Source organism: Lissotriton vulgaris, chromosome 4_1 (genome assembly GCF_964263255.1).
Source record: "Lissotriton vulgaris chromosome 4_1, aLisVul1.2, whole genome shotgun sequence".
Classification (NCBI taxonomy): domain Eukaryota; kingdom Metazoa; phylum Chordata; class Amphibia; order Caudata; family Salamandridae; genus Lissotriton; species Lissotriton vulgaris.
In genome coordinates this window covers 678,280,219-678,308,114 of record NC_141691.1, presented here as the reverse complement: position 1 = coordinate 678,308,114, position 27,896 = coordinate 678,280,219, and the positions used below count along the sequence as shown (strand labels likewise).

General features: G+C 44.5%; 1 protein-coding gene across 1 annotated transcript in view; it reads right to left on the bottom strand.

Moving 5' to 3' along the window:
- The window catches only part of COBL (cordon-bleu WH2 repeat protein), a 955,089-nt gene that overhangs the window by 268,994 nt on the left and 658,199 nt on the right, over positions 1-27,896 (bottom strand). The window lies entirely within an intron of this gene.

Here is a 27,896-nt window from a genome sequence, read left to right as displayed (position 1 = left end):
AATGTTCAGTACAGCAGAGTGAAAGCATTAGAAAAATATTGCTTAATGTAGGTTTGGTTTAGTTGACATAACTAGGCCATACTCGGCCTAGTTATGGCCTAGTCCATGTCTGAATGTTGTGCACAAGCATTGTTTTCATCGCTTTTCAAACAATTATTAAACTTCAGCTGCAGCCATGTTTTATCACTGTACATGTAAAATAATATTTGTCTCCAGCTTTCTCGGTTGAAGGAGTGTGTGTTTGAAACATTACAAGGTTATATGATGAATCTATGTTACTATGTCTATCATGATGGTCGCACGGAAAAGCCCACTGTATTACTTGTCTATTTCCTCTCTGCAACAAAATCATGCACGTTACCAGCCAATGAAAATCATGTGCAAGTAGGTGCAATTTAGGTTGGTTTGGAAGCCAATAGCTTGATTGGCTTTCTGGGCAAGTAACATTCAAGTGTTGTCTTTTTACTTAATGTCATGCTATGAAACTGTGTGTTTTCGTTCCCCAGAGAGAGTCATTTTAGGGGCCAAAGAAATCTATAAAAGAAAGAATGCTTTTGGTGCTAAGCAAACAGCAGTCAAGCCACACAGTTGTCGTGTTCTTCGTGTGAGCCCGGGGGTGCAATGAACAAAGGACACAGGTTAGTCCGATATTTCTTTATTGGCATTTCTTGTTACTGCTGGGCAGCACCTCGTGCAGCTGCTGGTCAGCACATCCGTCCTCGTCCGTCCCATGGTCATCGTCTGTCCTCTTTCCTGTGTTGTCACCGGATCTGGTGTCCGATGACTTGGTCACTCTGCCTGAGGGCCCACAGGGTCCTAATGCCCTACTGTCAGTCGCCCACATTGTCGGGTCACGACATCTCCCCCCTTGTTGCAAACAAATGTTCGTGACACATTTATCATAGTCCTCATTCACAGTTATATTGATGGAGGTGAACGAAACGAGAGAGAGAGAGAGAGAGAGAGAGAGAGAGAGAGATAGAGAGAGAGAGAGAGAGAGAGAGAGAGAGAGAAAGTACTTGTCATTCTACATCTCTTCAATGAGTCTCTTGTTTACTGCATGTCCTTCGTGATCTAGTGTCTCCATCGCTTCCTTGTCCTTTATCTTCCTCCTTCCATGTGGCTGCAGTTGTCGCTGCCATTTCTTCTTCCTCCGCCTTCAGCTCCTTGAAATGCTATCTCTTTCTTGTTATTCGTTGTCGTTCGGAGGCAGCCATTATCATCGATCCTTTCACTTTCGTCACCGCCAGTGAATCTTTGGAGGACCTGTTGTCTTATTATCGATATTATTTCTGTCTCACCACCTTTGGTCCTGGTCATGCGGTGCCTCTTGCCTTGATTTTTTTTGGTGGCGCCTGTCCGCTCTGCTCATTGTATGTCTTTGTCCTTTCTTTTTGCTGCTGTTTCTCCTGCGCCAAAGTCCTCTCGTGCTCCTCTAAATGTGAGCTGTTTCTCGTCTTGCTCAGTCTGTATGATGTTACTCTCCGTGCCTCCTTCATCAAGATGCCCTTCTCTGCTTCCAACAGTTCTTCACTTATTGTCTCGAGCGTTGATGGTTCTTCTCTGCTGACTCCTTGATCCGTGAGGCTGTTGTTGTTTGTGTGTCTCCATCTTTGTTGCCTCGACACTTTCTGGATCTCTAGCATGGTGGTGTCTCTTTTTGTCTCTTGTTCTAGTTCTGACATTGTTGCTGGTATCGGTGCGTTGTTTTCTATGATGTCTTTTAGGTGATCGTCCGCCCTTGTGCTTGCGTCTTTTTTGTATGGCCGTGGATGTCTGGACATGTAGTCAGCTAGATTTTGTTCTCTTTCATGCTTGTTAATTATTTTCAATTCGTAGTCCATCAACGTTCTTCCCCACCTTTCTGTCCTTGGTTGTACATTTTCTTTTTTGTTGCCATAAATCATTTTTAGTGCTTGGTGGTCCGTCAATATTGGTGATCTTTGTGATTCCTTTTCTTCTTTGTATTGGGTTATTTCTTGACTCAGTAGTGATAAGAACACATTTCCCTTAGACATTGTTGTCGCTCCGACTAAACATAAGTAAGCAGCCCAACGCTTAACTCAAGAGGGGGTAAGCAGAGCAAAACAGAGTAACCCAAGCAACAATAAAGTTCAATGTCCAGCTAAGAGTTAGGTGTACACTACACTTCAAATAGAAAATATATTTGCAGGACAAATAACATGGGATCAAATGGAAAGTGTACAGCACAATACACAGCACAGTACTATACACCATATCAATGCCACACAATATGATACAATGAGCCAGGGCTGTACATTTGAGAATCATAATGTCAAGCAGAGGAGTGATAAACACAATTCAATACTTTCATCAGGTCCATTTGCTAACCTCAATATGTTTGCAAGACGTTTTAAGGTTCTAATCTCAATTCAACTCAGAAAATGCGCACACAAGCCTGCAAGCGGATAGTAAAAGCAACAACAATGCAATGTAGTTATTGTAGTATAAGTGCAATATCTGGAGTTTGCAATCCTATGTATTCGCGAGCACCTTCCAAGACACCTACAGCTGATAATTATGGATGATCTGAACACCTTCCTGTCAAATCAGTATACTTTGCATTTGTTAAGTTACGTCAAGGTGTCCGAAATGTATATGCTTGTGGGCATTAATGTAAGGCATAGACCAGCAAATACTACAGATGCAATGTTATCAAAGGTAACTGCAAGGCAAGGAGATATTACGCCTGAGCTTGCATACATATATGTGCTAACCTTAAGGAGTCAGTGAGAAAGCAGAGGAGCTGGGGGTGCATGAGTTCAAGGGGTTCAGAGTGAACCACAACATAGCAGGACCACCGTGTTCAGCAAGATCAAGCTAGCAATGATGAAAAATATAATAAGTTATAAAAGCTGGTGCAAAAGCAGGGGTGTGCACACTAGACTAAATAACCACCACCTAAAAATAAATCAGCAGCGTCATTCTTCCGGCAGCTGTCTCCATTGCTGCTGAAGGTTGTGAGAGTCTCCTTAGGGCAGGAAGGGTCTTCCAGTCTGGGCAAGGGCACCATCAGCAAGCAGGGTCTTGGTTTAGTCCCACCCAGAAGGGATTGGGCAGCACTTAATCTCTACACTCTGAAGACACTCCAGCAAGAATGGGCATATGCAAGTCCAAGTTCAGAAGCAGTTCAGCAGCAAGACACCTCCAGTTTATACACCAAAGGTGGGAGACTAGCAGCGGGCCTGCCCCCTGTCAGCGCAAATGCACATTCACCCTTCAAAGGTGGCAAACTTGGGTCCGTTTTCACTCCTTTGGGAGGATTTTGGGCATGGGCCTGTGCCTACGCTTAGGGGCTCAATTTAACCCTACAGGGACATCTCTAGGGGGAAATTATGTGCATTCCCTCCAGACTACCTGAAACAAAGGTAACACCAATATGAAGAGGAAGGTGGTAGTGCTCTCTGTGGGCAACACTCATCCCCCATCTTCCGAAAGACATCTCTGCATTATGTGAATCTTTATTGTCAGCCCTAACGTAGGTGTATTGGGAAAGTTTCTCATCCCTTATCTGAAGTCAGATAATTCATTGAAGGTCATGCCAGCAATAGCTGCAAGTTAATGCTCAAAATCACTATACTAAATTAAAAACAATTATACACACACAAAGGCGCCACGTTTGCCCCCAGCCTCAGGAAATTGTACGATGGGAGTCTTACTGTTAACTCCCCTGGGTGCTCCTGGGAACCACAAACTTTATAAATCACCTTCCACCAGTCAGGACTTGGCCAAGTGCACTACTCTCCTAGCACAAAGGATGGTGAGACAAATGAGATTCTCAGCTATCATGGTTCACTCAAGACTGAAGTTTAGACACATAATCTGTAGTTTGAGGGGCACTTAGGGGCTACCCGCCCCTCAAACTATTGCTGAAACCAAAAAACACAGGAAAACGCCAGAGGGCAAAGGAAAACAATTGGGTAGAGCTGACAGCTGTATGTGGTTGTTGCCTTCTTTCATCCTTGCACTCCTCATCTGTAAGTCTGTTGGAAGCTATATTGGCGACTGTCTATATTTTCGTCTCTCTCTTTGTATTAATGTCTTCCTTTCTGTCTCTGTGAATGTGTCTATTTCAACTGCATGTCTGGCTCGTTTTCTTTCTGTCTGTCCTCCTTGATGGACTGGAACCTGCACTTCCCCTCCTCCCCAGCGCCTTGAGACCCTTACGGGTGAGTAGTCGGGCTCAACAAACCCACGATTGATTGAATAATTGACTGACAGTCCATCTGCTTGACTTTTGATCAATCCAGGTGACTCGTTTCCTCTCTCTCTTTGACTTTTGGATTATCTCTTGCTTCGTCTGTGATTCTTCACCTACCTGTCTGTCTGTTGTCCACATTCATCTATCTGTCTGTTTGGCTAATGCCTGCCTTGTCTTCCATGTGTCCTTCTGTCTGATTTGTCAGTATGTCTTTGGTCACAAATCTATATTTTATCTGTCTGCCTAATTCTTCTTCTGCCTGCCTGTCTGACTCTCCATCGATTTGGCACTTTGTCTGTTTGTAGAAGAGCCTGGATGTTTGCCTGTCTACCTCACTTTTATTTATCTCTCTGCTCTGTACGGCTCTTGGTTCGCAACTAGGTGATATATATTTGCCTTTTTGCCTGTATGTTGTTTTATATGAGTAAATCTGTCTAAGTCATGTCCGACTTCATCTACCTGCATTGATTTGCTCTTTCCTCAGCTACCTGTTCGTCACACACTCTCTGTCAGATTCTTAGTCCATCTATCTATCTGACATCTCATCTCTTTGTATACCTGCTTGTCCCTCCGACCGATAGCCCCCCTTTAAATCTCTTTGTCTGTTTTCTTGTCTGTCTCGTTCTTATTTTTGTCAAGCAGTCCAAATATTCAATTGCCTAACTGCCTCTGTCTAAGTCTTTTTGTCCCTCCAGTTAGTAGCCTGTTTTTCTGATAGTTTGGCTAGCTGCCTGTCTCCCTACATGCCTGCTTTCCTCCTGTTATTCCACATTTCTCTTTCACTGTCTGCCTGCTTCTCCTCCGCTTTGTCTATCGCGCTAGTTAAACAGTTTCACGAACACATGTACAGTGAATTGTGTCTGGTTCAGGGTCAGGGCAAGGACGTTGTTAAAAACCGTTCTCTGATGTCAACATTGCTAAATCCAGGAGGTTAAGATAAACTGTAAAACACAAAGGGCGCAGTGTTTCCTCCTTGGTGCTGGCATATTCCAAAACAAAAGAACTTGAAAAATCCTTTGTTATGGCTGACTGCTTCCATTCTAAAGAAATCAAGCCCTGACAATATTATCTGAATTAATTTTACAGTCAGGTCCTGGTATAACGGCCAGCACCGAATGTAACGAAGTGCGTTTTGCTTCTCACCCCCTGCTTTCCCTGTGGGCCACTTGAAAGAAAACTTTGGAGAAATCGGGTTTCTACTCACTCGCCATTAGATCAAATTCCACACTCCAAGTGGGTGAGCATGGGTGGGATTTAAAGCACGAGGAAAACACATACATTCTACGGGAACGGATTCACAGCGAACATCATGGTTACACCCATAGGTGAAGTCCTATGCATGGGTGCAAAGAGTAAATCCAACCCACAAAAAGTTCAGGAATCCGCTCACTGAAAGACAACGAATGTCAAGTTAAGCATATACCATTGAAGTACTCTGAAAAAACTATACTTCAGACTCCAAAACTTACTGAAAGGTGCAAACTCGGTTTTTCAATTGAAAGTGACACACTTATATAGTACAGTGTCAAGATCCATATCAAGTCTTGATAATCAATAAGTCCAACACTGCCAACCGTGACTGCATAAGCACTGAGAAATGGATCCAGTAAACAGCAAGTGAAATGCCACAATTGTGTGGCACAAACTAGAAAGCTTATTGGGACTAATACTGCGCATGTGCGTGTATTGGCGAATATGTCATTAGTTTGCTTGACAGTGCGCTACAGGGTAAACGTGCACCATCTTGGAGTATCCAAGGATTGGGAAATATGAACTAGAATCAATGATATTACAATGACTGAGCTTGAATAAAACTAATGGAGAGCACATTGATCTTTATAGAGAAGAGGTGCCATTATACATTATAAAAAAAACACTGTTTATCTCAACAACGCCAGGAGTAAGTAAGACTGAGTATACTTCAACAACGTAGAAGCCCTTGTATGTTAAGGGGAATTTGTATGACACAACCGATAGGGCACAGAGATCTGAGCTTGTAACCCTAGAAGACACTTTGCATACACTAGATAACGCACTCGACACCCTGAATCAAACATGCGCATTGTATCATCAGGCACTTAGTAGGCTGCGCTGTCATGATTACAAGGGATATCACACTAAGGTGCAGGAAGAGGAGGGGAGGCCAGGTAGATTACTGACATGGTTAGTCAGGCCTGAGACACAAGGGTCCACCATCTTAGAATGCAATGGCCGGCTGAGTGACTCCCAAACGGGTTTTCGCCCGGGACAGGGCACTGACACAGCCCTTATAGTGGTGGCAGAGGAGGCAAGGTGCATCTTAGATTCAGGAGGAGCCGCAGTTGTGATCCTCCTGGATCTAAGTGCAGCGTTCGATACGGTGGACCATAAAATATTAGTCCACCGTCTCGCCAGATTGGGCATAACAGGATTGGCCCTGAGATGGCTTGAATCCTTTTTAGGTCGAGCGACCTATCTCAATGCGCATGCGCATTGAGCGGGAGCTCGATATATAGCAGCTTAAACAGAGCTTACCGAGATCAGGCGATTCCCAGGCGATTTCTTCCAGTGCATGTGAAAGCGCGTGCACAATGCCACCAGCCGCTTGCCTGCATTACCACATCAAAGGCGGCCGCGTCTCAGGCCCCTGCTGCTTCACACCCTCCTGCCGCTCTCCCCGCTCCGCCCATATTTGGAAGCCAGCGCTCTGAGCCGGGATCACTGAATCTTTTACTAGCATACATTTCAGTCTCGAAAACAATCCAATTTGCTTTGTTTAAAAGCCTTGCTTTTGCACTTCCAACATCTTTTTCTGCATCCTCCTTTCAATTGCCATTTTACAATCAATTTGAGCTCAGTTTTGTTAAAGTTCTGTCCTGAAAGACTGCAATTGACCGAGTGGCATGTAAAAACACATATGTATTCATGTGCAATATTTGACAAGCTCTATGTCAAAACTGCACTTATAGTCATGTAATCTGCAAACCGTATTTTACACAATACAGTCAACAGTTTCCTTATACTTTGCATCAAGTTCACTCCTTCTGGCCCTTGTGGTGCCTCGCACAACTACCACAGTGCTTTGGAACAAACGAGTGACACATGAGCGTGCATCACGTTATTCAGTAAGGAAGTTTTAATCTCATCAACATGTCGGAGACATTGGAGCACCACCAACATTCATCCAAATAAAGATTTTCCCTCCAATTCCACAGTTTCTCCGACATGTTAGGGCAGCTGCTGTGCCAGCGCATCTCTCCTTTACTAGAGAAATCAACAGGTCCAACAACCCCCGCCCCGAAGCAGCCATGATAGTTCCTGGACACCAAAAGGGACCAGAGGCAAAAAAAATGATGAACCAAATCAAAATTAGGTTCCTAAAAATGTTTTTTTTTTAAAGTAATAGGCTGCACATCTGGATTCTGATTAACAGAATTAGAATGAATTGTCATTGGAACCCTCACACGGAGGTTAATACTACCGACAGTCAGTGGCGGGGCCTCCATACGAGCACCCCCCCCCCCCCCCACACACACACACACACACTGCTGCATAGAAAGCTGGAAAATAAAATGGTTTAATACCACTTTCCTTTTCCAGCTTTCTGCCGAATGGAGAGGGCAGGGCCAGTGCGTCATTGTTGCTAAATGCAAACAATGACGAGTGGTGCCTTCACTTTGAAATGCACATGTTATTTTGGCCAACTACCTTGATACGGCCAAACCGACATTAGCAGTTCAAACTCTCCAACCTGGGTTGGAGAGCAGGCACAGGACCCCAGTGCCTTTCAAAGCGCTGAGCTAGCCTGCACCAGCCAATCCAGATGCTGCTCTGAGTAGTGTCTGGGTTGGATACAGTGTAGTTTGCTTTGCTACGTCACCTCCTGCTTAGATGCGTCTGAGTCACGGACTGGAGAGAGTGAGGACGTGCTCAAAGGTAAGTGAAACTTCTATGTTTTTTGCATTTTCTAACTCCCTCTGTGCTTGACTGCGTTTTTGTGTTGATGTATTTATGATATTGTATGTGTGTTTGTGAGCTTGACTGTGTGCCGCATCATTTTTAAATGTCACCAACCGCCACTGCAGACAGTTCTGTGGAGTTTCAGGAGTACTATGTTCAAGGGTGCGACCATGCAAAAAGTACAGAACATCCACAAACTCCTTCGATTTACAGGAATTAAAAAACGTTTTGCTCGTCACTTCCCACTTCTATAAATGGTAGCATTAAAATTCTGCTTGGTCAGAATAGAAAGGGAATATCACCATATTGCAAGGGCATGTAGGTGACAGAGCTTCAAAGGCCCCTATACATTAACACATATTCCCCATAGAGACGAGAAAAATCCTTTCATACATTAGGCCCACAGAGACTATCTATAATCCACAAATTGCTGTTTTAGGTTTAACTGTATTTTATTTCATGGCCAATACATATACCATTTCCTACAACCATATGGTCGTCGAGGAGATCAAATAGATGAACTGCAATCACATCATTTATAAACAACCCAACCCAGGTACCACCACCAACACTGCATCCACCAACACCACATCCACCACCGCATCCACCACCACCACATACACCACCACACCCACCACCACATCCACCACCACTTTCACCACACCCACCACCACCACATCCACCACACCCCCCACCACTACATCCACCACCCCATCCACCACCACCACCCCATCCACCACTGCATCCACCACCAACACCCCATCCACCACCACCACTGCATCCACCACCACCACCGCATCCACCACCACCACCACCACATCCACTGCATCCACCACATCCACCACCACATCCACCACATCCACCACCACATCCACCATCACCTCCACATCCACCATGACATCCACCGCCACATCCACCACATCCCCCACCACCACCACATCCACCACCACCACCACATCCACCACCACTTTCACCACATCCACCACCACCACATCCACCACCACATCTAACCCGACCACCACCACTTCCACCACCACTACATCCACCACCGCATCCACCACCAACACCACATTCACCACCACCACTGCATCCACCACCACCACATCCACCACCACATCCACCAACACTTTAACCACACCCACCACACCCACCACCACTACATCCACCACCCCATCCACCACCACCACCTCCCCATCCACCACCACTGCATTCACCACCACCACCACCACATCCACCACCACATCCACCATCACCACCACATCCACTACCACATCCACCACCACATCCACCATCACCACCACATCCACCACCACATCCAGCATCACCTCCACATCCACCATGACATCCACCGCCACATCCACTGCATCCACCACCACATCCACCACCACCACCACATCCACCACCACTTTCACCACATCCACCACCACCACATCCACCACCACATCCAACACATCCACCACCACTTCCACCACCACCGCATCCACCACCACCACATCCACCACCGCATCCACCACCACCACCACATCCACCACCACCACCGCATCCACCAACACCACATCCATCACATACACCACCACACCCACCATCACCACATCCACCACCACATACAACACATCCACCACCACTTCCACCACCACCACATCCACCACCACCACATCCACCACCGCATCCACCACCACATCCACCACCACCACCGCATCCACCACCACCGCATCCACCACCACATCCACCATCACATCCACCACCACCACATCCACCATCACATCCACCACCACCACATCCACCATCACCTCCACATCCACCATGTCATCCACCACATCCACCACCACCGCATCCACCACCACCACCGCATCCACCACCACCACCACACCCACCACCACACCCACCACCACTACATCCACCACCACATCCACTACAACCACCATCCCATCCACCACTACCACCACCACCGCATCCACCACAGCCACCGCATCCACCACCACATCCACCACCACATCCACCGCATCCACCACCACATCCACCACCACATCCACCATCACCACCACATCCACCATCACCACCACATCCACCATCACATCCACCACCACCACCACATCCACCACCACCTCCACATCCACCATGACATCCACTGCCACATCCACCACCATCACATCCACCACCGCCACATCCACCAGCACCACCACATCCACCAGCACCACCACATCCACCACCACTTCCACCACCACCGCATCCACCACCACCACATCCACCACCACTTCCACCACCACCGCATCCACCACCACCGCATCCACCACCACCACATCCACCACCACCACTACATCCACCACCCCATCCACCACCACCCCATCCACCACCACCCCCACCACCCCATCCACCACCACCACCGCATCCACCATCACCACATCCACCACCACCGCATCCACCACCACATCCACCATCACCACCACATCCACCACCACATCCACCACCACCACATCCACCATCCCCTCCACATCCACCATGACATCCACCGCCACATCCACCACCACCACATCCAACACCACCGCATCCATCACCACCACCGCATCCACCACCACCACCACTCCCACCACCACTACATCCACCACCACATCCACCACAACCACCACCCCATCCACCACCACCTCCACATCCACCATCACCTCCACATCCACCATGACATCCACCGCCACATCCACCACCACATTCACCACATCCACCACCATCACATTCACCACCACCCCATCCACCACCACCACCCCATCCACCACATCCACCGCATCCACCACCACATCCACTGCATCCACCACCACATCCACCATCACCACCACATCCACCACCACATCCACCATCACCTCCACATCCACCATGACATCCACTGCCACATCCACCACCACATTCACCACATCCACCACCATCACATCCACCACCACTACCACATCCACCACCACTTCCACCACCACCGCATCCTCCACCACCACCACCACCACTACATCCACCACCACATCCACTGCATCCACCACCACCACCGCATCCACCACCACCATAGCATCCACCACCACCACCGCATCCACCACCACCACCTCATCCACCACCACCACCGCATCCACCACCGCATCCACCGCATCTACCACCACAGCATCCACCACCACCGCATCCACCACCTCCGCATACACCACCACATCCACCATCACCACCACATCCACCACCACCACCACCACCACATCCACCATCACCTCCACCCTCACCACCACCTCCACATCCACCATCACCTCCACATCCACCATCACATCCACCACCACCACATCCACCATCACATCCACCACCACCCCATCCACCACCACCACCCCATCCACCACATCCACCGCATCCACCACCACATCCACTGCATCCACCACCACATCCACCATCACCACCACATCCACCACCACATCCACCATCACCTCCACATCCACCATGACATCCACCGCCACATCCACCACCACATTCACCACATCCACCACCATCACATCCACCACCACCACCGCATCCACCACCACCACCACCGCATCCACCACCACCACCACCACCACCACCACCACTACATCCACCACCACATCCACCACAACCACCACCGCATCCACCACCACCACCGCATCCACCACCACCACTGCATCCACCACCACATCCACCGCATCCACCACCACCACATCCACCGCATCCACCACCACATCCACCACCGCATCCACATTCACCACTTCCACCGCATCCACCACTTCCACCGCATCCACCACTTCCACCGCATCCACCACCACGTCCACCACTTCCACCGCATCCACCACCACCACCACATCCACCACCACATCCACCACCACATCCACCACCTCATCCACCACCTCATCCACCACCGCATCCACCACTACCACATCCACCATACCCACCACCATCACTTCCACCACCACATCCACCACCACTTTCACCCCATCCACAACCACCACCACATCCACCACCACTTTCACCACATCCACCACCACATCCACCAACATCACCACCACATCCACCACCTCCACCACCACCACATCCACCCCCACATCCACCATCACCACCACCACCACATCCACCACCATATCCACCACCACCATATCCACCACCACCATACCCCCCAGATCCACCACCACCACATCTATATGTGTGTGGCTCTGTGTGTGTTTAGGTGCAAATGCAATGTTCTTGGATTTTCGTCACAATAAAATACACTGAACATAATCTTCACAAAAGTTATTTACAAACGTTTAAGCTATTGCCATTATAAATTACAATAACTTTTATTTAAGTATTAATTATTTACAAAATTAAAAGCCATTGTTATTTGTAATATCAATACATCTAAGTCACGTAAATACAACACACATTGCATTACAAATGCTATAGGTGTCACATTTGCAAAAGTTAAAACTATTGACATTGTAACTGACAAAGCTATTAATTTTGCTACTTTCAAAACCAACACATAAATAAAAAAAGTGTCATTTACAATACCAATAGCTCAAACTTTCCTAATGCGAGACCTATTGCATTTCCAATGCTTGTTGAATAAGCGATCGTTTAAGATCTGGGAAAATGGTGTTCTGTCCAAATCCACCCCCCTCCAGTGTGGAGTTCCTCAGGGCTCCTCTTTGAGCCCTACCTTGTTTAACGTCTATATGGCCCCACTGGAGGAGGTGGTAGCCCCCTTTGGGATTAAATCAGTCACCTACACAGATGACACCCAATTAGTCGTCTCGCTAACCCAACAAGATGGATGTCTGGACAATCTCTCAGCCTGCCTGACCGGAATATTCTCCTGGATGACTGGCTCAAAGTTCAAACTCAATGGAGCAAAAACAGAGATCATGCTCCTGGGCCACCAATTTACATCTCTCTCTAAAGCTTCTTGGCCTCCCTGTAAGGGTGAACTGCCCCCGCCGAAAGAAAAAATCAAAAGCTTGGGGGTGTGGTTTGAGCCCGACCTAACCTTCAGGACACATGCTCAGAAAGTCGCGGGCGTCTGCTTTGGCCTGCTTCGGGCAGTGCGGAAGGTTCTTCCCCTCCTGCCCTTCCAGTCCAGGAAACTACTGATCCAGGGATTAATCTTATCCAGACTGGACTATAGCAACGCCCTATTCTTAGCGGCTCCGGAAGCCACCATTAATATCCTGCAACAGGTGCAGAACGCAGCAGCCAGGATGCTTCTTGGGGCTCCAAGAAGATCCTCGGCTAAATCAGCGTTGAGAGTTCTCCATTGGCTGCCAGTTCGCGAAAGAATAGTCTTCAAGTCGTTGTGTATCGCCCACAAGGCGCTCCAGGGCAAAGGCCCCCCGGCTCTTAGGTGCCTGATCCGCCCTTATAAATCCTCCCGGGCTCTCCGGTCGGATTTGTAAAACCTTGCCACAGTCCCAAGAGTCAAGAAGACTCGCACAGGGGGACGCCGTTTCACTGTAAATGCAGCAAAAAATTGGAACACTCTCCCTAGGCACATTCGGACCGAATCCTGCTATCTTAAATTCTGAAAGTCCCTTAAAACTTTTCTTTCTTTTTCCTAAGATCCTCTAAGTAAACGGTTTCTCTACGAGTTTGTCTCTGTTCTTGTTGGGTTAGCGCTGGGACGCTCTAGGGCAGCCATGCGCTTTACAAATTAAATTTCATTTCATTTAATTTCATCACACAAGTCCAGTCAGTGGCAGGAGACCCACATTATACACCTGAGGCCAATAATGCTTCTTTTTGTAGCTACAAAACAGACCTCTACAGGGCCCCAACCCCGGCACCCCCTGGATCCCAGAGAGATTTTGTGCAAGTGTTATGCCCCCTGTGTGCTTGATAGAGAGGTGACGGAGACGCTGGGAGGGCCAATGACAGTACACGAGATCCAGGTGGCTATTAAAAGCATGGCCGAAGGGAATACCCTAGGGCCGGATTGCTTTTCGGCGGAATTTTATTACAACTACACTACGAAAATCACCTCACATTTTGAGAGGCTATACGCCGACCCCCTGGAACTAGGCGGCCTACTGGAGACCACACAGAGTGTATCAGTGGTTCTGCTGCCCGAGAAGCCTGCAGCAGAGGCAACGGTCACAGACTTTTGACCTCTCTCCATGCTTAACCTGGATTTTAAAATCCTTAGTAAGGACTTAGCGCTCCGTATACTGCCACACATGCCGGGCTTGGTTCATATGGACCAGAATGGCTTTGTTCCGGACAGAAGCACCTAATTTACTATGCGTAGAATGTACTCAGTGATGTACCATCCGTACGCTCGACCAACACCAGAGAACGCCCTACTGTCAGTGGACCTCAAAAAGGCTTTCAACACAGTCAGATGGGACTATTTGTTCGCAACTATGGAACACATGGGCCTAGGGGAGGGCTGGGTAAAATGGGTGAAGCTACTCTACAACTGTCCCAAGGCCAGAGTAAAGGCAGGCAAGACAGTGTCTACACAATACAGGATCTTCCAGGGTAAACGGCAGGGCTGCTCCTTGTCGCCCCTCTTGTTTGCACTAATGATGGAGCCCCTGGCGGCAATGTTTAGACAGAGTGGCTGGGGATTCGGCATAGCCGTGGGAGGAATCAAACATATAATTTCCCTATACGCAGACAACCTGCTGATATATCTTAATGATGCAACAGTGATAACTGCAACAGGGATAGATTTTCTGGAGCGATTCGAGCATTTGTCTAGCCTTAAAGTTAATCGCATACGAGACATTTCTCTTCCCGGTCTCAGCCGACACGGCGAGCCCCCACACAAGGTGGATTAAATTAACTGGGCCCCCTCAACCTTTCGCTGCTTGGGAATCCAGTTCAACCACTCGCTTGGACGATTTACGCAAGGGTAACCTTGGAAAGGCTCTCAGATCCCTGAAATCAAGTGTCAGTTTTTGGTGTTCTCTTCAACTGCCAATAATGGCCCGAGGCTCCCTTTCTATGATGATTATGTTACCACGATTACTATACTTTTTTGCTAACCTCACCATCAAAATTCCTGCCTCTTGGTTTCAACAACTAGACTCACTGCTGGATTAGGGGAGACAGAAAGTGGCCTTAGCGACCACCTACCGAAGGGGGTCTTGGGGTACCATATTTTGAATTGTATTTTCTTGCCGCTCAACTTCAGTGGCTGGCACAATGGTTGGCGGGCCCAGGACCGAAGAGGACCGATCTAACTGAACTAGGGAACCATACTGACTTGTTGTTGGACAAAATGATAGACCTAGCGGTGACCATTCCCACCTATCTTTATTACAAACCACACTTACGCTGCTGGGAACGTAGTCAGTTTAAGGCAGGGAAAACTCCTTTATACTCCCCAGTTTCTGCATCTGGTGGGCCTCCCTAATGGTAACCCGAAGGTGACGCTGACTCCAGCACTAATGAGGGCCTGGATCGAGGCCGTACTGGAGACGGCAGGGGACTGCTACCAGCGCTCAACTCTGACTCCTTTTGGGAATTTGATCAAAGTTTATGATCTAAAGCCAGGCCAGTTCTTAACTTACGAAATAGTGCTTCGCACTTTTGAAGCATTATGGGGGAGGCAGGCTGAGCCCAAGCCACATGCGATATTACACTCGGTTCTCACATTGGGTACTGCGAGACACCAGGTAAAGTGATTCTATGGTTCCCAATTGGAAATGACCTGCGCACCCCTGACAAAACTGAGCGATCGATGGGGAACAATTTAGGGAAAAGACCTCACAGACTTAGAGTGGGACAACATTCTAGCATACCCTAAGAAGGTCTCCCATATCACCAGATTAAAGTACACACAATTCAATTACACTTACATGACCTATATGACACCTCACACAGACTTGAGACGGCATACGGAGGTGAGACACGCAAATGCCAGAGATGTGACAATGATGACGCAGATTTTACCCATATGACTTGGGACTGTGTCACACAACAAGTGGTTCTGGGTAAAGGGTTTTAGATTCTTAGGAACAGCAGTGGGTCATGTACTGGAGCCCATAATTGGGGTGTGCCAGTTGGGTCTTTTCCCCCTACCACCCAAACGAAAGGTACAAAATAGATTCGTAGGTTAAGCACTGGTCCTAGTTAGGAGATGGATAGCGATGACTGCAAAGAGTAATATAGCAGGGCACTGGAGAGAGATGCTTGAGGCATGGGAAATCCTAGGCCGAGGCCAGAGCGAGGAGGCCAGAGCGAGGAGGAAAAAGACACCAACAGCACTTAATCAAACAGTGGTCTGGACCTGATGGGGGGAGGCACAGGCACCGGACATTGGAAAGCCTCAAGAGAAGAGCGCTAGTATAACCAGAACTTGACAAATTGTCAGGAGAAGGCAAGGGTTGGCGGAAGCCTCCACTTCCACTACTCCCCCTCTCAGTACATACAATGCCTGATTAAAGGGCAGGGTTGGTTCCCCCACCCATAACCCCATGCCTTTACGCCCTGGACACTTACTTTACACCATGAGCACGAACAGATAACAAGGACCCCAATGCAAATCAAGTTAAGTAACAAGTTATATAAATTGCATAGTTTTGCTTAAAATACTAGACATTTATGGAATGCCTCCCTTCACATTTTTACATATAGATCAAAGACGACTCCCTCTCAGTAATATACAAAGAAACTTAAGAGCGAATCATAAGTCATCACAACTCCAATAAATGCGTAAGATCAGAGATGGTAGGCGGCAGCACACAGAAATAACCGTAAGTGTATCTATGGTATCAGCCTGCAATGATGCTGTGATATGACATGTAATATTGAATATTGTGGATCTTGTTGAACACTGAAACAAATCCCAATAAAATATGTTTGAAAAAAACAGTGTGGGATTGATTGTAAAAGATAGGCACAACCAATTTGGAAATATGTGGATCATTTTCTGCAAGAATTAGTCTCACAGAACCCATCATACATTGAAGGTACCAATGGTTTCTTGTAAAAAATTAACAATGATTGAACAAGCAGAAGATGCATCTCCTAAACTATACGTCAACAGGGTTCCTACATCACTAAATGATGGAGGCTGTAGAATTGCTATTTTGTGATTCAGTAAGGAAGATCCAGATCCTGAGTTCTTATTATACTTCATGGAATACACTTCCAAATGATTATTTTATGCAGGGAACAGAATTTTACTTAATCCCAAGCATTGATGGACTCTTGTTTTGCGCCATTGGTTGCTAACTTTTAAAATCCAAATTGGAAGATTAATATATTTTCCAAAACAAAGAGAAAATTGTTCATGCCTCTTAACTGTACATTTCCTTTGCGCACTCAATGCTACCTCATGAACTTACTAATGTAAGGTGCTGCCAAGTAGGTTCCAGATTTTGCATCTCTAATTAATCGGATGATTCTGCAGACAACACATTTATATCCAGCCCTGAACATGATCCTTAAAGCTTTAAATCAGATAGGATGAGGAGCACCGCATGAATTAACATGCTAGCATGTATGGTTGTGACATTTGATTTTATATCACACTGTGCAAATTTCCTCATGTATCCTCAGGTTAAGATACTTTGGGCCTGATTACAAGTAGAAGTGCTATTTATCACATCCAATAAATAACTATACACGGGGTACATTAATGATTAGGTGGAATAAATAGCACCTATTACGAGTTGCTGGTGTTCAATGCACCAAAACCTGCATGATACGGTAAATGCTGTATGCTTTTCGCTTGTAAAGTTCGGCAGGTTTGAACTGCAGAAACTTAAAGAAGGTTGAGGCATTTAACGCATCCAATAATTAACAGATATGTTAAATAACACTCAACTAGTAATATTGACCCCTGTGGAAACAGGGGTTTACACAGGGATCCAAAATGAATGACCCGCTCATGATCAAGCTCCCAGTCATCATCCAGCAGCACATGTTTTGTGATAGGAAATCAAAAAACAACAACCAAGTACAGTCACAAGTATGGTCACCGAATCCTACTTTTCTGCTGATGATGATGACATCTTACAGATGGCAGATGCTTTAAGAAGCATTCTTTATCAATATGTAGATTTTTACATACACAATTGTAGACACATTAAAATTCGTTCTAAAATCCAGTAGCTTAAGTATATAAGCACAGATTGTAAAGCAATTGATTATAATACCGTAATACTCATTTAAAGAAGAAAAACAAGAAATAAACTCTTGTATCTAGAATAGGAAATACAAAAAGAGAGGAGTCAACCGTCCTAGTCACTCTCATTGCCTTAGGTTTATTTGAGAAAAGCAATGTGACCCCACAACACCTGCTTCTCATAAAAAATATATATGATCTAATCTATGAGGCCATCAAGGACAAGAGTAGTCAATTGGTGATTGATTTCCAATACTGAAAATCCCTGAAGTTGCCTAAACCAAATAAAACACACAAGGCAATAAACTTAAAGATCTAAGAAAAGTAAGTAACAGTCATACATACCCATGAGACCAATATATTACAGATAATTATGTTTTAAATAAATAACACCATTTTAATTGAGCTTCTGATTCTGGATTTCTCTCAGTTGTATCACAGTTCTTCAAATATGTACATTGTGGGAGTTTGGCATCGTCTTTTGTATGTTGCAGGGAAGCGTCGGTCTAATGTTTGTTTTAAAAGTAAATGTTTAGCTGTAACAAACATTCAAATTAGCTGATGCAAAACATGTATTTTGTGAATTGAATAAAATATCTACATTATGGTGTGAAATATACACAAATGCTGTTCTTGATTGTTTTGAAAATAATTTCCATGGACAAAAATGTTGTTTCTTCCCACTCTTTGAATGTGTTTAGGTTTTGGGTCTGTGAGACTTTGTGGACATGATTTAGACCTTACTGAACAGATGTTCTGCAATTATGAAATATGGAGTTCTATAGAATATTTCAAATAACGCCTACCAGGATACACTTAAAAAAATATCATCTGCGTTGGTGTGATATATTAGACCGAACTTCGTCTGCTATCCTGTCCGCTAGGTCAGTTTGTAATTTTTCTCTAATTGTTAATAGCACAGTGGAATGTTGGCAGCTCCACTGAAGATAACAAAGTTGCTGTGGGCTACAAATTGGAATAAGACCATAGGTATCAGAATTACAAAGCCTGAATACACAGCATCAGACACCCCTTCTCACCTTCCTAGCCTCAGGTAATGTGGACTGGACAACAGCATTAAAGAGGTAGAGATTGTGGGAGAGCAAAAATAGTGAGCCTCCCACTTCGCCCTCCCATGGTTCACAGAGTCACTAATATGCAGATATAGCTGGAGCTGCACAGAGAAGAAGGGGTATTTTCTGCACGCCCTACGTCACTCTCACCCTCTGCCTTGTCAAAGGAAGAAAATCAAGTGGGCAGAGCTGATGGAGAATCAGTGGCTACTGAGGCTTCTTCCCTCTTTTGTAGCTGTTGCTGCCCGTATTTATCAGTTAATTGGTGGTTCTGTGATTGTGCAAGGGTTAATATCTGTCAAACATGCACAATAGGAGCAGTGGAAGAAGCAGTAGCTGCCATGGGGGTTTAAACCCCCTCTGCCTGCCAAGCTTCTTTTTTTTAATTAGGACATTCCACCCACTTAAAGAGTAATGTTCTAATAGCCTTATAGCCCACCACAGCGGGCAACACTGCCCATTACAGTCCCACGTCATTGTTCTTGGCCCTAAGCTTGGACCAATGACATTGGAGCTGGTCCTGATTTGTATATCCCACTGTGGCAGGTACATATCGAGTTATAAATGGGTACAAATTAAATATGGGGATGTTTTTCGCCAAGAGATTCTGAGTGACATGAAATCACCCCTACTGTTTTTAAAACACTACTCTACGAATTGTTTCTAAAAATATTGTTCTACCTCTCTTTTTTTCCCCTAGGCTATTGTGGCTTGTACTATTTAGCATACTCTTTGTCCTGATGATGATCCCTTTGATTTTGTAAATGGGATCGAAACGCTGTCGACTTGTTGAAACACCATATACTAGAAAATGTATACCGAATGTGATATGCTTGTAATAGTGTGAACTGAATTTCTGTTACTGCTTTATTTACAGAAATCGCTTACTTCTGCCTAAATATTCTTTTCTGTCCCTCCACTACCTCTTCACCTTGCCAATTTGTAAGTGTTAGGGTACAGGCTTGTTCCCTACTCTAAAGAATTGTTGAAGGTACTTTATGTGACTTATCAATTGTATACTAAAAATGTGTGACCTATGTCCGGCTGGACAAGTCATACCACTCAATATAGTCTCCATTGTGTCCATATTTATTGTTTCCTCTCATCTTTTTTGCATGGGACCACTGTTGTTGTAAAAAAAATGAAACACACGAGAGCAAAGCTCGAGTTGTCTATGATGTCAATCTGGACCCGGAGGTGAAAAACATCCCCATTATTCACTTTTTACTCATCTATAATGTTATGTTATTTACGCCCCCTTCCTCTTTTCTTTAATGTAAAGGTCAGGTAAAAACAGAATTAGTACTGTCATTACAACACACTACCTCTGATGAGCTAATGTAGTCAGCAGTGAATGTAAGATCAGTACGTATTCAGTGGACAATAAGTTCCTCGTTGCCTGTACAGACAGGATGTTGTCACAATGGAGTGCCATTTTCAACTTCAGAAATACAGTACGTTATGGGTCTCTTCCAATCACAAGCATACTTCCTGCACATGTTTGCAAAAGTATGTTTGCTCCTATTTTCTATTTTTAGGTGTTTTCTGAGAAGGCTCACACTTTAGCTTGAAAACGTTACTATTAAATTACTAAGTCTAGACTGCAGATTACTAACTTTAAACATGAAAACAATATCCTTTGAGCAGGATGACAAGGCATGTGAAGCACATCCGAAAATAGGAGAAGGGACCTCCTGATATCACATTGCCAATGGGAAGCTGTCTGTCACAGATCTAGCATGTTTGCTACTGAGTTTGGTATTCATAGTGAGCAATGTTTCTCTGAAAATGGCCGCAATGCATAGCGCATGATGTAAAATATACGTTCAATTAGAAATGTTTGAAAATTAAATTGCAAATGTCTCCCTTATTGGAAGGGAAAATACATGCATGAGGTACACTAAAGGGAACTACGCTATTTCAAGAAAGAAATAGAAATTTTAATTTAAAAAAAATTCAGTTTATAAATTACCTATTTAGTGCTCCAAACGTAATGCTGCAGCTATTTACCTAAATGTGTAAATATGCCAATGTATGTATATATATATTCAGCTATAGGAATATTAGTGTATTCATTTATTGAATTGTTTTGTGTAGCGCTATCTATTGCCCAGAAATCACTTCGCATAGCTAGTAAGTCTGCATAAAATAGTTCAGCATATCAATTTCAGTCGCATGTCTTAAGAGCTGTTGAATGGTCAGGCGGTGGAAGACATGTTTTATAAGATTCATGTAACAGAGATGGTTGAACTCTTTCGAAGTCCAAAAATTGTTATTGGATGAGTTGGTAATTCAAGCGCGAAAAAAAACGTTGGAGTCTCCTAATGATATATGACTGACAACTAACTTTAAAGTTTATTCTCGCTGGGCTTCTAGCTTAGGCTTAACCTATTCAAAAGCTCATGGAGACAAGAAAATAAGGTTGTAAAGAAGAAAATAGTAATTCCCCTATTGAACAAGCTTCAAGCACACCCTTCTGACATGGCACTGTACCAACCTGAGTCAAATATATGATATCAAGCCAAAGTACTTCATGGACTTACAATACTCATTCCCCAAATCAGTGATCTTCTGCACCTGGATCAGGGTGGTTTTCAGGCAGGTAAGAGTAAAGATTCACTGGTCACATTGATATTAGTCATTCACCAGCTCTACAGCAGACCACCTGTCTACCTTCAGGTTAATAGGAGCAGAAGTACAGGGACCTTATTTTAGAGCCTGATGGGTAGTCCCTCAGTTTTCAGGGGGTTGGGGGCTGGAGGTACACCCTGGCGGGGACCTTCTACGTATTTAGGGATCCCTGCCTGCATTCGCCCCATGAATAGTTGGCAAGGGACCACCATATTTCAATTGACGGCTCAGAAAATTTGCTGTTTAGAGAAAAGAAACTTCCAAAGCAGGAGCTTTTTTCTCCCTGCACATGGTAGCCATTGGGTAATTTGCCTGCATGTGTCCTCAATGGTTTGCACCGGCAGAGCCAGGAGACGCTCGGCTAATGCTTCCCCTGACTCTAAATAGAATGGGTGAGCCACCAGTTTATCATGGAGGGAGCATCACCAATGCACGACACTGCTCCCACTTCATCAACCTCTAAATGAGGTGTGCAGAGTTCAGCCGGATGCAGGAATGGTTCCTTAGTCAACATTTGTCAGGCATTGTTCCAAAAAAGATCAAGAGTCCATACAATGACTGTTTCAGAAAGTCCTGCTTTGAGAAGACACAAGTAAGACAGAATTGTATAAGAGCTTGGAAGTAATGTTTCTAAACTGTGCAAACATGTAGGAAAGTATTTGTGACTGAAGAAAATGATGCATTTGTGAGAAGTAAGGATGTAAAAACCTACTCAATTAAATGTGTAAGTTGTAGGTAAACTTTAAAAGTCAGGCCATAATTGATAAATATCAACCATACAATGCAGCCATTGAAGCAACAAACTGGCCACCTGGTCACAAGACGGGTATGCATCACATACTTCCTTTGTGCTTGCTGCTCCATGATAAAAACACATCTCTCACCCATGTCAACTAAACACACACACACCACCGCCCACACACAAATACTTCTCAGTCCAGAGCACACACCACCAGCCTTCTGACCGCTGCCCCACTGCTCTGCTATAATCACCCGACCCCTCTCTCTACACTTTTTCCACCACACAAAATTAGTTTGGCACGCTCCAACACTCCCTCAGCAACAGAACTGAAGCAGCTCCCTAGAATCTTCCAAACGAACAGCATGTTTACCTTAAGGCTACATCAAACAACACACTTCTTGTTCACACATACATTCTTCTCCTGTATGTCTCAAAGGGTTGAGGTAGCAGGACATTGGGACACATTTGTATCAGCAACATGCTAAATAAATGCAAGCACAGTAACTTAATAAAACATCCTAGTAGCTTCATTGTGAGATTTAGAACCTGATGCCAACTGAAGCACAGAGCCTATAGTTCACCAGATAGATCCTAAGGACCATGGATCAATCAGCAGATTGCCTTGTCCATGGAAGTTTTGTGTGATGTGCTTACCCTATATAAAGTGGATTCTACAAGTTTGTTAATTCTTCTTACCTCACTATGATGGCAACTAGGTTTGCAGGTGTCTGCAGATGCACAAGAAGGGTGACATTAATATGTAACATCTATGACCAAGATCTTCATCAGGCCTACTCGCTTGGTCCTAGTGAACTCTTTAGAAATTAACATACAGTATGGCAGGCAGTCCAGGTCAATGGAGGGTGTCGCCTTCGCAGTTGGAAGAGTGATGGCCATCCTTAGGGATAGTCATTGTCTCTTTCTTCCTCCTTCTTAGCTGTTGCAGTTATTAGGAGTCAAGCTTTGCAAGGAGACACCATGTCTGATGCAAAGATTTTTGTTTTTCAAACCAAACTAACAAAGTGGATGTTTATGCTTGCTTTTTCCAGGCAGGGAAATCTAGTGAAGATTGCCCTACATTAAAAACGGTAGGACAACTGTCAGCAGTATGCCAACTGTATGACCTGACAGCCATGTGGCAGACGGGCCGCCATCAGGTCAGAGATTAACCTTGCAGGGCCAGCAGAAGCTTCAACTCCCAAAAGTCAGTGCTTCCCCCGGCTCTAGATAGAGCAGGGGAACTACAAGTTTGAAGGGTAGGAGAACCACCAATTTACGTTGGTCATCCCACTCCATGAAACTCTAAATCACCTCCAACGTCTAAAACAAGAGTTACCACCACCACAACAACAACAACAGCATAGGTCCAGTTGGATAGAAAGCAGCACAGAATTTCAAGCCATCCACAAAAGATAAGCGTACATGCAACGGGTTGAAATGCAAAGAATTTACATTCTAATTGGTTATCCTGAAAACAGGACATTGCCTCCACACAAGTGGCCTGAAAGGATACTAGCTTTTAGGGCATAGTTGGAGATGGTACTTGTTTGGTGTAGGGTAATGTATACCAAAGTGAGGTGTGGTAAGCATCCTTTGCACACATTGGTTCGTGCAATAGGTCACCTATGGAATAGCAAGTCTATTCCTGGTTGGCAAAGACATTCTTGCGTACAACCAATAAGGGCATGGGCGGGGTCTATAATGATGATGGGAGTTTAGACGGATTATTAGTGAGTGGACAACAAGTCACACAACCCCAGACAGCATTACATCATTTCCTACATCCCAACTAGTTTCCCGAGCTTAGAAGCAGAGTGCAGAGGGGATCACCTCTTTTTGAAAGGATGATGGCAGCAGTTTTCCAAAGATAGTTTTGTCTGACTTTGAAGACTATAATTGGTTCTCATAGGAAATAAATCTCTATAAATGTGCCTCTTTAAACTTAGGTGTTAGTTTGAAAAATATGGTTGTTCATTTTCTACATAAGGTTGAAAGTTGTATACTGTTTGTATCGCTTTAACCGTTGATAATTATTTTTTAATCCACCGAAAGGTGAAGATTTGTCATTTTCAGTGGCAAAAAGTTTCAAAAATATGATAAAATAGATGCCAAAATCGATTGGCAGTTCAAAAATGTCAGTGACTGGCTTTCGATGTCAAAGCTCACGCAATTGATCAATTTTCTTTATACATCTTGATATTGCACTAAAGGTGCACACCCCCCTCTGTAGTATCCTACAGTATTTCAGATCTTCTTTTAGAAGTGACTAGTGTAACAAAGATGTGACAAAAATATCACAATGCCACAATGTGCTGGTTGTATCTTGCATATACGTGAACATTATTTTTATGTTTTCCATTTCATCTCTCTCACTGTCCCTAAGCTGCTTCGGAGACTCGGACGCCTTTAAACGCAGTCACAAGTAATGCACTTTTTAGGCCTCATCTTATGAAAACTGAAGCCATTTCATCCACCTATGTACACAACACAGAAACGTTGCCATCGCCAACATTTCTGACCACAGATTGCGGCACTCAACATACACATATATCACCCGGGCAAGTCAATTCTTTAATCCACTTTAATGCGAGAGAGCTCCCTCGTCCTGGCAGTCAACATTTCTACAGTTTCCTGTCAGCGCGTCCCTCCTTCCTCGCTTGAGACCTGTCCCGGTACCAAGTCCAAGGTCAAAGTCGTGCCTTTCACGCCGTGCCAAGACGAGTCGGGGTGGCTGGAGTTATAAAGCGCTAATCTTCTTCAAACACTTCTCGGAAGACCTGAAATGTGTCAAACAGGAAATGGTCCATAAACAGGCTGTAAATGTTAAACTGCTAAAATAGCTGAGATTTCCTCTCTCTGAACAATCCCATTGCTGGCTCCGCGAAGATTTCCACTCAAGGAAGTCTGTCTGCAGCACTGAGCTTTTTCACATGTAATAAAGTGCGCTGGCTACCCGGATGTTTGTTTTGGCAACCGAATGGACGTCCTACGTTCCAGTGTGAATTCTGAATGTAGGCCTCCTTTTCTTCGCTGCCTTCACTGCAGTATGAAGGGGTGCTGGGTGCAAACGCACAGGTTGGAAAGGATCTCTTCCCACGACAGATCCACAACCTCAAACCAGACTTTGGTTAAGCTAAACATCATGGTAAATCCAACCAGGCTCAACTTACATCACGGATCTGACAACCTCCAAACAGACTTTGGTTAAACCACAGAATTGGCAACCTCCAACCTGACTCCAGCCAAATGGCATATCAGGCAACCTCAAGCCAAGTGTTTGTTTAACCAGAGGTCATGCACAGTCCAACTAGATTGATCACAGATCAGGCAACCTCCAAACAGACTTGGTTAAAACCATAGTTCATGAAACCTAAAGCAAGACACTGGTAAAATTACATATCAGATACACACCAAACAGACTTTAGTTAAGCCACAGATCAGGCAGACAACCTCGTAACAAACTCCCTTGAGTTAAACAATGGATCATACAAAATCCAATCAGATTCAGTTTAATTAAAAGATTAGGCAATCTCCACCCAGTCATGTAAAACCACAGATCATGCAAAAAAGACTTGGTTAAACCACGAATAAGGTACTCCAGGTGAAACCACATATCTTGCAACCAGATTTGGTGAAACCAGAGTTCAAGTAAAGTCCAACAGCACTCAGGTAAAATCCAGATTAGGCAAGATTCAGGTTAACCCAAATATCAGGCAGTTTCCATATAGACTCAGCTAAAACCACATGTATAGCACACTAACCAGCCTCGAAATAAACCACTGAGCAGACAACTTCCAGCCAAATTTGGTTTAAACCACAGATCATAAAAAGTAAGACCTCCCCTGCTAGATATGGTACCAAGGGCAGGGAAAAAGTTAATATTGCAAAAAAGAACCCCGGCAACCTTAATCTCTTTAAGCACATGTAAAAATACTCAATTGAAAATAGTATAGTCCAGAGAGGAAAACAATTACTTTCCATTTATATTTTTATTTACAATTCCATTATTTAGATACTTTTTTGTTAAAATGTATATTTTGTCTTTACTGTGCATGGATATTATCCTGTACATCATGACTGCATGCCACTAGATAAGATAAATGCAAAAAAACGGAGTGTGCCTGAATCTCTACTTCTTACAAGCTTTTATGCTTTTTGCTTATAAGCCAAACACATTTCTTTATGTTTGAACCTGTATTTTATTTATACCTTTTTTTGGATCGTATTTCTATTTTCTCATAAAAAAACACGCTCTTATGGATACATAGATATTTTTTTTGAAAATCTATGCTATTGATTTATTCACTGTATAAGTTGCACTTAAAGTCAAAATTGTTTTTTTATGGTATTTGTATATAGTTGTATGTACTGTGATGGAGTATGTATAGTATGTCTAATGTAAATGAATGTAAATGGATTTGTAATATATGTAATTATGCACTATTTTTTCCTTTTCACTTAAAAAAACTTTGAGAAAATAGAAATAAGATCCAAAAAACGGTATAAATAAAATACAGATACAAACCTAAAGACATGTGTTTGGGTTATAAGCAAAAAGCATAAAGCTTGTAAGAAGTAGAGATTCAGGCAAACTCCGTTTTTTTGCATTTATGCGGCCCTCCCTGCCTGTCTCTTGTTCCTTTGGGCCAAACTCCTTCCTTTTTATAAAGCTAGATAAGATAAAAGCCTGTATCGATTTGGAACATCCTTCTCGTTCTCGTTCATAGCCTCATTCATGCTTCTTGCAAATCGACATCAAATTTTCAAAACCTATTGGCGCATTACTAGATTTCTTCCTTCATTGGTCTTGGGTATTGTAATATCATCTATGCATGCTAATTATATGCCTTCTCTTGGGAATCAATTACAATTTCACAGTTTATCATTCAGCTCATCACACAATTTATCATTCTTTGTTATACATCCATCATTTTTATGTTTTTACAAAATTGCAAATCTTTTGTATTTTAATGATGCTATGGCTACTGTTCATTCACTTCTCAACGCGAGTTTCAGCGTGAAACGCCATCTTCAGGAAAGCCACATGTTCCACTCAAGACCTCTGTTTTAGTTAAAGTGCCCAATGGTCTTGATGGAGATGCCCACTGTCAAACTATTTAGTTACTGTTAGAAACTGGGTCTCTAGATGGCAGAGGTATGCACCCTGTCCAAATTAGGACCACAATTTACAACTTTTGACTCCCATTTACGAAG